At 34.8% G+C, this 13,093-nt stretch overlaps 1 protein-coding gene and 1 long non-coding RNA gene across 6 annotated transcripts in view; one reads left to right on the top strand and one right to left on the bottom strand.

Annotated features, from left to right (window-relative positions):
- The window catches only part of SPON1 (spondin 1), a 784,537-nt gene that overhangs the window by 445,501 nt on the left and 325,943 nt on the right, over positions 1 to 13,093 (top strand). The window lies entirely within an intron of this gene.
- The window catches only part of LOC141518267 (uncharacterized), a 181,567-nt gene continuing 172,092 nt past the window's right edge, over positions 3,619 to 13,093 (bottom strand). Inside the window, exons 2-5 of the long non-coding RNA XR_012477138.1 lie at positions 11,498 to 11,649; positions 11,006 to 11,122; positions 5,012 to 5,153; positions 3,619 to 4,401 (exon numbers count right to left, since the gene is read on the bottom strand). This is a non-coding gene — a long non-coding RNA (uncharacterized LOC141518267). The remainder of the gene's footprint in view (positions 4,402 to 5,011; positions 5,154 to 11,005; positions 11,123 to 11,497; positions 11,650 to 13,093) is intronic.

Here is a 13,093-nt window from a genome sequence, read left to right as displayed (position 1 = left end):
CCATTGGTGTGTTAACTTAAAGAATGGCAGCCAGGATGAGACTTTTTGTGAGGATGGACCTTTCTGTGAAGCACAGCTGTATGCTGTGACCATATGTTCTCTCATTATTTGCTTTCCAAATCAATGGATATAATAGAATAACTTACCTAATAACATGTTGAGGAGCTCAGATTGAAAAATAGAAATGTTCCCTTCCCTCCCCCACTTGAAAATGTTGGGAACCACTAGACTAAATAATCTCTAATATTCTTTCCAGTTCTGGCATTTCACTATTCTAGGCTGAAAATAACTCAGTTAAAGCACCTGTCTAGGGTCCTTTGAATTCCTGTCCCTCTATTCTGCGCTTAAGATTAAAAAGCCTATTGAGGTGATAGCATTGCCTGCTTTATTTATGAAGATGATTCCTTTTTTAGCGTTTATAAAGCTCTTCTTTCAGAAAGTCTTGGTAGCATGGACATAGTTAATGCTTGTGCAGAACATTTCCCTGGATGAACTATCATGTACAGTGTTCATGCTGATAGCCTGTAACTTTACATTTCAAGAGATCACATGGTTAGAAATTTAGAACTGGAAAGAATATTGGAAGTCATCTTCAGTTTCTTCATTTTTACCCCCGAGGAAATCAAAGACTGGAGAATTTAGGTGATTTGCCCAAAGTTACTTAATGTTTTGTCCTTCATTTTTGAAAACCATAACATCAGGGAAGTGATGCCATGACAAGCACATGAATTGGATTTAGTGAAGGGGTGCTGTGTCACCAGCCTCACCTTCTCCTCCAGAGCCATCCAGATCCGGTGACCAGATATCAATCAGGAGGGCTGGAGTTGACCCTGGATGTGAGGCAATCACATCCCAAAGTCACACAGCTAGTACGTGCCAAGTGTCTGAGACTGGATAAGAACTCCCATCTTCCTGACTCCAAGACCAATACTCTATCCACTGTACCACCTAGCTGCCCTCAAAAGTTATATAGGCAGTAAATGGCAGAGCTGGATAGTAAACTCAATTCCTTGGCTTGGGTCTTTGTCATAATATTATAGAATTAAAACTAACAGGGACTTAGAGCTCATATTTATTTTATATATGGAGAACCTTGAATCCCAGGTTAAGATACTTGCCCAGAGTCACTCAAGTAGTATGTGTTAGGATTTGAACCCAGGTTCTTTCTTTCCTATATTCTGTGTCTAGCTGCCTTTCTAAAATCCTGATCTTAATTCTGATACAGGCTTTGAGACCCCAATGGCACGATAGAATTAGTACTGGGCCACTTTTAAATTTAATTCAACTCACCAAACTTTTATTAAGTTGCCTTCTATGTGCAAGTCACTGTGATGACTTTCTTTTTTTCTGTGATGACTTTCAAAGTACTGTCTTGCAAATAAACTTTTGAAAGGCACTCTTCATTATAAAATAGGTTCTCTCCTAGCCTCTTTTCTCCTATCCATCCTGCTACTGGTTCTTTTGCAAAGTTTGCCTCAGGCAGCTAGAGAAAGTCATTTTTTCCCTCTCTCCCAGAGTATTGTGATTCTATAAATCACGACTTCAATTAAACAAGTCTTAGATGTTAAAAAATAAATAAATTACTAAGATGCATCAAACTAATCCTAGCTCACCTTCTTGGCAGAGAAATGGGTGACATCAGCATTCTTTTTTATGTCCTGAATAAATTGTTACCTACTCTCAGAAAGAGAAAGTAGTTACTCCAAAGCCTGCATGCAAAAAAAAAAAAATCTGTAATAAACACAATAGAAGTAGAAATGAATTATACATAGAGGTTGGAGAAGGACAGTTTCTGGTTTTGGGTTTTTTTTTAAAGACCATTGCTGTTCATTCGTATGAAGCTCCTAGGTGGTTGGGGATTATCTATTAATTACTCTTTGTTCTTGTATATCTGAGCCCCAGCAGTGGGGGTGGGGCAAGATTCCTACCTCTTTTTTTGCACCATTGGATGGAGGGTGGTTGTAGCTACAGAAGCAATGTCTTGAGCTGTATTAACTTTAGAGACTACAGAAGCTGCTAGACTAGGTCAACCATGATTAATCTGTGCCCCAAATCACTAGAGCAAGAGTTGGGGAGGAAGTTTCCATTTTAATTAACTGCAAATGGAATGTGGCACTCTACTACAGTTTCATTTTACTAAAACAGAAAGAAGTCCTAAAGGAAACATGAAACTCATCATGTGGTTCATTCCTCCATTCCTTTCTGAACCATTGAACTGAAATTCAGTCCATATTGTATTGGGATACCCTGGCAAATTTCTGGTATTTACAAGCAGATTGAGAAGTAGGAAGACAAACTAGTAGCTCCCACCCAGTTCTATCTGTACTCTCAGCTGTTAGAACCATGAAAACAATGTGAGGCTTTATTTTACTTTTCTTTGTACATGAAAGTCTGCTGAGAAGTGTGAAAAAAAAGGTGACAATTTTGTCAGTTTCAAAGGCTCTTAATAAAAGATGAAAATGTAATGAATTATGACTTAGGTCGGTGTTTGCCATATGAGGGATGATTGTCTGGTTTAAGACTTCTTTGAGTCCCTTTCTCCTTCAATTCTGTTTAGTCTAGTTCAAGCCATCAAGCATTTAGAAATCCAATTGGCTCTCAGGCTTTTTTCCTAGATGCTGGGTAGAGGACACTATAAAAGAAAGTGAGATTGCCATACCCTGAAGAAGTTTAATAAATAATAACAGTAACAGAAGCAATCACTAGAATTTATACAGCATTTTAAGGTCTGCAAAATTCTTTACAAACATTATCTCATTTTATCTTCACAACAGTCTGGGGAGGTATTTGCTGTTATTATGCTATGAAAGAGCTGAGGCAGACAGAAGTTAAATGACTTGCCCACAATCACACAATTCATGTATATTTGAAACTGGATGTTTCCCAATACTTGGCCTCTCAGCAGCTTACCTAGCTAGCATGTTATTGAGAAGAATAATTATGAAATGTATAATTGAAAATGTAAAATGTCAAAATATGTAGTACATGTTTAGTAGTTGAGAGAATGTGGGCTGAAGTGATTGGGGAAATCTTGGGACCAATCTTCTTTCAGGAAGTTATTTTTAAATTGAATTTTTGATGATGAGTAATAATTAGACTGGCAGAGATGTGGAGAGAGTACACACTTGGTGCAAGGACCAGCAAAAGAAGAAGCATGTGAGGCATGTTTTGAGGACAAGAAGTAATCTGGTTTGATTGAAGGATAGGTTATTTATAATAGAATAATGAATAGTAAAACTTGAAGCATTAGGCTGGCATCAACTGTGGAATATTTTGAAGGCTAAAACATTTGGACTTCATTCAAAAGACAATAAAAATCCACTGAAGGCAAAGAAATAATAATGACAATGATAAAGCATTGCCCAAATAATTATCAAAGATTTACTCAAAGTCTTTCAATAATTATCTTATTTGGCATTTATAAAGTCCAAAAAAGTATGGACTACAGAGAGTGCTGGACTTCCATTCAGGAAGATCTGGATTCAAATTCAGTACTGATTCTTAGTTGTATGATTGTCAGTTTCCTCATAAAACACAGTACCTGGCTCATATTGTTGCTGTGAAGATGGAATAAAATATATATGTAAAGAATTCTGCAATCCTTAGAGTACTATGTAAATGTTTCCTATTGTTTCTGTGATTTTATTTTTAGTTATTTTTTTTGCAGGGTAATGGGGTTAAGTGGCTTGCCCAAGGCCACACTGCTAGGGAATTATTAAGTGTCTAAAGCTGGATTTGAACTCAGGTCCTCCTGACTCCAGGGCTGGTGCTCTATCCACTGTGCCACCTAGCTGCACCATTCCTTTGTTGCTGTGATTTTTACAAATGGGAAGTTGAGAAGTTTGGTCCAGGTCACACAGCTAGTAAGTGTTGGAGAGGAAATTTGCACCTCAGTTGCTTCATATTTCTTCAGCATATTCTACAGTAGCAGCATGCGTTTTCTGTCCAGTCACTTTAGTAATTTTACTCAGTGCAACCAGGTCTTGCTGTTGTGCAAAAGTCTTAGATTTCCACCTGGACCTCCAAATCCTAACCTTACCTGAAGGGACTTTCATTGTCCTTATTTTTCGCCTTTTCTTCAGTGATACAAAGACTTATTTCCTTTATCTTGCCTATGGAGGTTATTTATATTCACTGAGGACATTTAAGAATTGAAAGTTGCATTTTCAATGTTCTTTTATAAAGTATCTTCAGATAGAGAAGTACCTTTAAGTTCCAGAACAAAATTAAATTATAGTAAAGGAGGAAAAAAAGGTTTTAATTTCCTTTATCACCAAGAGACCAGAGAGCTTCAAGGAGGATAAGAGTCAACAACAATGTCATATTCCAAAGAGATAAGTCAAGGATTAACCTGGAGAAATGCCTTTTGGATTCCAGTTGAAGGATCCCATTGGTCATGTCCTAAAAAAACAAAAAAGAAACACAGATAAATGGTGACTATCACTCATTTAGGCAATTGAATTTGGAAACACAAAACAAGAACAGGACAGTAATTAGAAGAGGTTAGTAGGAAAAAATAAATACTTCTTATCAAAGTAGAGGGAATGTTGAAAGACTAATAGGTAAAAAACAGTAGAAGAGGTGAAATTAGATATGCTGGAGAAGAAGGGGTTATATATAGGTACAAGCTTCCAGGAGGGAAAGGGACAGCATAGGGTTCAGATTTTCGTCCCCTATACATCAACCTTCATGTATTTATGCATAAGCTAATTTGATCAAACTTAATTAGTATCTATTTCTGGGAATACATAATATATATTATATATAATATATTTAAATAATATGACTGATTAATTTTTGAACACCTAGATGGACATTTGTGGACATCTTATAGAATGTTTGCCTTTAAAATTTGCATAAACAAAGTCTTTTACAAAAACCTTCCTCCAATCCATGTAGAATGGAGATGACTCTGAAAGATTATGGGGAGGGTATATAAACTGTGGCAAGAACTGACTGACTGGGGTATGGGTAAGGTGATGGACTATACATACTTTATCCAAAGACTCACCTACTAAATTTGGAGTAGCTTGCAATTTTGACTGTAGAATGATGATTTTTGTTTGGGGCTGTTGTAACTTTCACAGTTGTTCTCTGAAGTTAAAGAAGGTCTCTCAGAGAAGTGCAGTAGAAGAAAACTACAGATCCTTAGACTTAAAAGATAATGAAAGCTCAAAGTCATGGTTAAAGGTATAAATTGAAGATTTATTGAAGATTTTTCTCCATTCATGATTTTCTTGATTCTTTTAACATAGTTCAGTGATCCTGAAACTTCATTCAGGTCCCTAAAGTCCTATTCAATAAGTCTTCTGGTAACTCCTATTTAATATGGAGAATAATAAACTCTAGAGTTTATATTATATACACATATATTTATATATTCATTGAAGAAATAAAATGAAAATTTATTGGATTATGTGAATTCTGAGGTCACTTCCAAACCAAAAGTCCTATGGTTAATTTTTTTTTACCCCAAAACACATCAAAATTTTGGTGACTTCATTGATTGAAAATTATTTTAGAGTTTCTAGAATAGGTATTATAGTAGTTTTAGTATTGGATTTGTAATCGGGAAGACTTGACTTTGAGTTCTGCTTCAGATGTGTGCTAATAGTTCCAACTTTAAAAGGTTACGCTAAGGACCAAATGGAATAACATAAGTAAATTACTTTGCAAGCCTTAAAATGCCATATAAATACTAGTTATTGTTTCCATTTCAAAAGAAAAATTTTGCTATTTATCCACTATTGCTCATGCTGTTTTGAAAAGCTTCTCATATCCTGGATTAAAATCTTTTAACATACCCAACTAGAAGTTAGATGAAGAAGAATGGAGGTCTATGAATATTTTTACTAGGGAGTAATGTTCTTGCTGAGCAGCTAAGAGGCACAGTGAAGAGAGTGCTGGGCTTTGAGCAAATTGAGGGAATTTGGGGAGATTTGGACATCAAGTGGTTAATTGTGGGAATTGGATGAACCACACTGACTACATCTTGTGACTCAATTCTAGAGTTATTTTAGTTCCCTCCCTATTTAATTATGGGTCTAGACCAACTTCTGTCCTGTAAGAAAACTTTATTCAATTGTGGGAACTGAGAGAAATCCTTATTGGAGTATTTGAACCTGCATGACTAAGAAGCTGGACCACTTCTCCCTGTGTTTAGAAACCTTTAACTAGGCTATGCTGATCAAAAACTCAGTTAAATCCAAAGACTGATACAAAGAGTTTTCTCACAACTGTATATCTCAAGCATATGTCTTATCTGAAAACTGAAAATTTATCTGAAAACTGGTCCTATATTGATCAAACAGTTATTAATTTCATGTTCCTTTAATTGTTTACAGACACACGGGGGGGGGGGAGAAATGGAACACCACTTTTTCTGATTTTAGGGAATTGCCTCTCCTCTCTTTCCCCTCACAACTTGGAAAGTCCCTAATCTTTCCTCCAATTAGAAATCAGATTACTAAATGTTGTAGTTTCCTTTAATTGATCTTATTTGATTGATTGTTTTAATATATAAAAATAACTCTCTCTGTATTTGGGGTCTAGCCTAAGCTGAGGAAGTAATTTGGTCCCAATGTATTAGGCAATTGACATGAAGTTTAATAAATCAAAATATTCAGAAAATAAACCTTTGTTTCCTTAGTCATTTCATCTTTCACCCAAATGAAGGCAGTAAGACCTTTATTCAAATCCATCCCCACATCCTTTCTAACTTTGTGACCTTGTGCAAGTCAGTTAATCATTTCCTCATTTGTAAAACGAAGTGGAGAAGAAAATCGCAAATCACTTTGTATCTTTGCCAAGAAAACTCCAAAAAGTATCATGAAGAGTTGGACACAACTGACTGAATTTTTTCTGAGCCACAATAACTCGTGAAGATCATTTGTTGAGGTCTAGAGGCATTCAAAATCATTCTGATGAAATAATGATCACTGAAGAATTCTAAAACTCAGAGAACCTAATAAAATGATTCTATGAAATCAATGAATAATGGTGATAAAAATCCAATTCAAAGGTAATGACATTAGAACCCTGTACCTCATATCATTATTCCTTTCAAATAAGCAATTTTCAGTGGTTAGGGTTTTGAAATTAACCTCAAAGTTCATAAGATCTGAGCTATTCTTTAACCTTCCTGGGATTATCTAGCGTAGTCTCCAAATCAATATAATGATTCTCCTCTATTACATTCCTGATGCCCAATACCTTCAGTGATAGACAGATCCTTAACTTCAATGGTAATCCATTCCATTGTATGGTAATAACAATGAATAATTCACATCTGTGTAGCACTTTAAGGATTTCCTTATAACAAATTCATAGAAGTGGGGAGGAAGTAGGTGATGTACAAGAATTGTCTTCATTTTAGAGATGAGGAAATTGAGGCATTCAGAGGCTAATGGACATATCTATGATTACATAAGCTACTAAGTGTCTAGGGCAGGATTCAATATTAACTCCAATGAACGCATGCTACTTACTCAAATGATTAAAAAATTCATTGATCCTTTACGTGCTCCCCAGTAACTTCTGCCTCATTGGTCCTGGGGCCAAACAACAAAAATTGAATTCCTTTTCCCCATGATATAAAATTGGACTTTGTTGACAGACATAGGCTTTCCCCATAGTGTTCTCTGTAACTATCCATAGACACTGGGGAAAAATTCACAAGAACCTTATGGGGGCTGAGAGGCTTGCCCAATGGGCCATCAATTACTCAATCAGAGCTAAAATTCAAAATTCTACCAAAAACCAGGAAAGCACAGGTAAGGGCTTAAAGGGTTGTCAGGTGGAAGTGAGATTGTTTTTCTTCTTATTTGATACAGAATACAGAAATAGAGGCAAAGTTACAGAGGGAGATTACACTTTGATGTAAGGAGAAACCTTCTAAACATTAGAACTATCCAAAAGTAGAATAGGTTGCTATAGGAATTAGTGGGTTCTTCCTCATTGGAGCTCTTTAAACAGAAGTTGGATGGATATTTCTTGGGGATGCTGTGGAAGATATTATTGGTTTGGACCAGATGAGGTAATTTGATAGGGAGAGGGGATAGATAACTTGGACCCAGAATTGAATTGGGGGGCCGAGGAAAGTAGATTGGATAACATTTTGAAAAATGTGCAATATTTTCAGTGATCCCAAGGTACATATCACAAAAGCCCACCTGTGAAATTCTCCTATCTTCCCAATGATATTTATAAATTGTGAAATGTCACAATTTCAGAAGTATCAAAATTTCAAATGATCTAGAATCTCAACCCTAACATTTTCTGATTAGGAGAGGAAATCACCCTTTAACACCTAATGTCACAGGAGGATATTGCAGAAAATATTTCTATTCACATTCAGTAGGACCAAATAACCTCTGAAGTCTCTTTCACGTCTGAATGTCTAGGATTGTTGGGAACAAAGCCAAGAGCAAATGCAGGATTCAAACTTGTCTTCCTGGTTACAAGTCCTGTACTCTATCTACAATGCCACCTACCTGCCTTAACAAAAAGAAAGACTAGGGGCAAAGTCAGAAAGTGAGATAATATTTCTAAGCTGCTTAGCACAGTGTCTGCCATGTAAGCTTAATTCCCCTTACTCAAGAAATATATTTTGGCCATCTGCAGAGCAACTAAAAAGTTTCTACAATGAAACATAAGAGGGTCATTGTCATTTCTGTACTAAAAAAATCAATCAATAAGCAAGGATTTAATTTTTACTATTTTTTCAGGTTCTAAAATAGGAAAAAATAAAATTGACCCATTGTAAAGAAGTTTACATTTTAGGGGATATATGTATTATGTACACAAATGTTCAACAGAAGTGAAGGTTAGTTTCTGAAGAAGTAATTTACATCAGAGATCAGGAAATAGCAAAAATAGAATTTTATCTTAAAGGCAACTACTTCTGAAAAATTGATGTCACTACAACTTGACTTAATATTATTATTTAGCTATATAGAGACTATGGAAAACTGGTAGGAGAGAGTCATGATAGTTTTTCTACCATATTGGGAAGGTAAAAGGATTCAGTGATGGTAACATGAAGGAGCAAACAAATGAAGTGATTTTTTTTATTATTATAGTTACTCATTCTACTACAAATATTAATTAAAATAGGATAATAAAAATAACAAATATTGTTTTCCTTTTGAAAAACTTTTCAGTATTGAAGTAGAAATCTTTGGTTAATTAACAGTACTCATTAAAGGACTGTTTTATAATCAAGGTTTATATTTAATGCTTTTGTAGATAATTACATTCCACTTTATTAGATTAATTATAAAATCATGAAGTAATTGGCATTGGTTTCATCTTGTGCTCAAGGGCAATAAGAAATGCCTTTTCATGGGACACTTAGTCATCTCTCCTTGAAGTAATCATGATTACTGTAGGCAAGGAGACCACCATGAAGTTATTTACAATTTATGTGCCAACACCTGGTGCAGAGCATTAAAAATCAGAGAGATATTTTAAAAAAATTCTGTACTTAAGAAATAACAAATGAAATAAGTCCTCGCATATACTGTGAAATAGAAAAAGGAGATTGTACAGAGAAACTGAAATCTCTATTGTGTACTGCTTGCTTTTATTTTTAAGTATATAACAAATTCAACATGTAATTTTCATAGCTGCCTAGTTTGTCTGGAATTCCTTTTAGTCTTTTGTCTCTTTCTTCTGTGAATTTAACAATGCTCCAATGATGTCTTATTTTTTTCTTCTCAATTTCTTCTTTTATTTGGAGCAGAAATTCTATCCCTATACTCTTTCACTACCAACTTCCTCTCCCACATTTAAAAGGAAGAAAAATAAAACCTTATAACAAATTTATTAACTTTACATCTTAAATCAATTGCCTTTTTGCTGGGAGGTGGTTAGCATGCTTCATTTTTAGTCATCTAGAACCATCTTGTTCATAACATTTATCAGGGTTCTTAATTGTTCAAAGGTATTTGTTTTAAGAGTATACATATTCTTATGTCACTGCTTCCTTCATTCTCCATTGATGCATTAAAAGTCCAGATTTCTCTGAAACTATTCCTTTTGACATTTCTTATAAACAATAATATTCTATTATATTCATATAACATAATTTGTTTAACCATTCTTTAAATGAGCATCACCTTAGTTGTTTTCATTGCTGTTAAATAAAAAGAACAGAGAAATTCTATGAAAAATTTGACAAGATTCTTCAAATCAAAAAACGAATACCTTGTTACTTGATTACTTCAGTGTAAAGGTTAGAGGGGGAATGATAGTGAATGATATGTTAGAGACTATGGTGTAGGATTAAGAAATTAAAGAAATTAGGGTGGATAGGTGGCATAGTGGATAAAGCACCGACCCTGGAGTCAGGAGTACCTGGGTTCAAATCTGGTCTCAGGCACTTAATAATTACCTAGCTATGTGGCCTTGGGGAAGTCACTTAACCCCATTTGCCTTGCAAAAAAAAAAAACCCTTAAAAAAAGAAATTAAAGAATTCAAAGGTTTGATTTTGATTTGAAGTCTGATGGAAAAATATTAAGAACATTTTCTTCAAAAAGATATTCAGAAAGTGTTGAAATTGGCAAGCACTGGACAACGGTACTAAACATAAAATTAGCTATATTTTAAGAGACAAGGAATGTCTGATTACTGAAATGGAAATTATTTCTGGAAATTATGGAATGGAAATTATTAATTGTCTATATGGAGCCAGATCACCAGCTGGTAGGAGCAAGGATAAAATTTGACAATACTTTAAGAGGAAGAATGGGGGTGGCTAGGTGGAGCAGTGGATAGAGCACTGGCCCTGGAGTCAGGAGTACCTGAGTTCAAATCCAGCCTCAGACACTTAATAATTACCTAGCTGTGTGGCCTTGGGCAAGCCACTTAACCCCATTGCCTTGCAAAAAAAAAAAAAAAAAAAAAAAAACCTTTTTTAAAAAAAGAGGAAGAATGGAGTTAGGAAAGAAACACTATAATTTCAACATTGTATACCCTAACAGCAACATGAGAGTGATGACCAACCTTAATGGACTTGCTTATTCCATCAGTGCAATAACCAAGGACAATTTGGGGCTCTCTGCAATGGAGAATACCATCTGTATCCAGAGAAAGAATTGTGAACTTCGAACAAAGACCAACCTTCAAATTAGAAAAAAATACCATTATCTTACTATGTAATTTTGCTGTCTCATACTTAATTTTTCTTCCTTAAGGATATGATTTCTCTCTCATCACATTCAACTGAGATCAATGTATACCAAGGAAACAATGTAAAGACTAACAGAATGCCTTCTGTGGGGGTGGGGGGAGGGAAGCAAGAATGGGGGAAAATTGTAAAGCTCAAAATAAATAAAATCTTTAAAAAACTGGTCCAGCATGCACCCTAATTGGCAGTTATCAAATAATTTCTTAGGTCTACAGATAAATGAAATAAAGTGGAATAAATAGCCTTTCAATGAAATCTTCTCAAATATATATATATATATATATATATATATATATATGTATATATACCTTTTTTAAAAAATCTTGTAATATGCTGCATCTGGCAGAAATTGTAGAGTATTTTACTTGAAGTTATGAAGATCTGAGTTCAAATTCTGGTGCAGACATTCAAGCTATGTGGTCCCATTCACGTTACTTTTCAAACTAGCTTTGTTTTTCATCTGTAAAATGGGGATAATAGCAGCAAAAATTAAACATTTATTAAGCAACTATGATGCACTCATTAGCACTCTACTAAGCTCTGAGGATACAAAGAAAGGCAAAAGAAAATCCCTGAACTCAACATAGAATTGTTCTGAGAATCAGTTCCAAAAATATAATGTATACAAAGAGTTTTGCAAACTTTAAAACACTTCATAAATGTGAGTATGAGATTATCATTATTATTTCTGTTGTCACTTAGGGTCAGAAGATTCTGTGTTTGGATGGTTTCTAGCACAACTTACCTGAGGGACTTTGACTTAATGTCTCAGAGGGTTATTTCTAAAATAAGGATAAAATTAAATGGCCTCTAAAGTTCTGGATCTAAGTATATGATACAATAAAACTGGAATGTCTAAGGGTTTTCTTAGGATTCACAGTCACAAAATGATTTTTAACAGCATTATAGTCAATGAAATTAAGAGGGTGCTTATAAGGAAAGAAAAAGAAACACTGTTGAACTGAATGTTTCCTCTCCTAAATTTTCCTCTGTAATTCTCTCTTATATCATTTATGATGTATAATAGCTGGCAAGGAAACTGTTGATTTTACACCAGGATCATTCTGTAGAGAAACAGTATAGAAATAGTTTTAACTATTAAATGTTGAGATATATCTCTTATTGGTAAATATTTGTTTATTAATTTAAATAACATTTTATTTTAAAAACATATCCTAGGGGTGGCACAGTGGATAGAGCACTGGCCTTGGAGTCAGGAGTACCTGAGTTCAAATCTGACCTCAGACACTTAATAATTACATAGCTGTGTGGCCTTGGGAAAGTCACTTAACCCCATTTGCCTTGCAAAAAAATAAAAAGATATCCTAAGAAATTAATATTCTGCTAGAGTATTTATGATTTTATTGGATGGTATTCATAGCCAGAATATAGTCAAGTAAGAGCTATCATGAAAAATAGGTTAGGAAAGAAGGCAGCTTAGCATTGTCCATCAAGAACCTGTGTGATTGTCTACAGGTCTGAATTAATAGACATGATAAAGCACACTGTAGTAATGATCAAAGGAGAGAAAAATAGAAGTGATATATGTAGTGATGGTATGCTACAGACCCCCCAGACAACAGGAAGAATTGGATAATGAATTTCAGCTGTTAAAACTGTCAAGGAAGCATGATACAGTTGGTATAAGTTTTTTCAAGTATGTCTGCTGGAGATGTCTGCTGAATGAATTCTCTTTGCTAAAACAGAGCAGCTGATTAGCTCTTCATTTGCTTCACTGAAATTTACTCTCTCAGAATGTTATAGAGGAAGGAATAATGGGAAGAAACTATTCTAGACTTGATTCTGAACCCCAAAGGAAAAACTTTTTTGGTCCATAAAAGCTCATTCAATCTTCAGCTGCATTCTAATAGGTAGAGGAGAGAGTGAGAGAGAAATAGGAGACA

This window comes from Macrotis lagotis, chromosome 3 (genome assembly GCF_037893015.1).
Source record: "Macrotis lagotis isolate mMagLag1 chromosome 3, bilby.v1.9.chrom.fasta, whole genome shotgun sequence".
Classification (NCBI taxonomy): Eukaryota; Metazoa; Chordata; class Mammalia; order Peramelemorphia; family Peramelidae; genus Macrotis; species Macrotis lagotis.
Note: the sequence above shows the minus strand (reverse complement) of the source record. Positions and strands in the feature narration are given on the sequence as shown.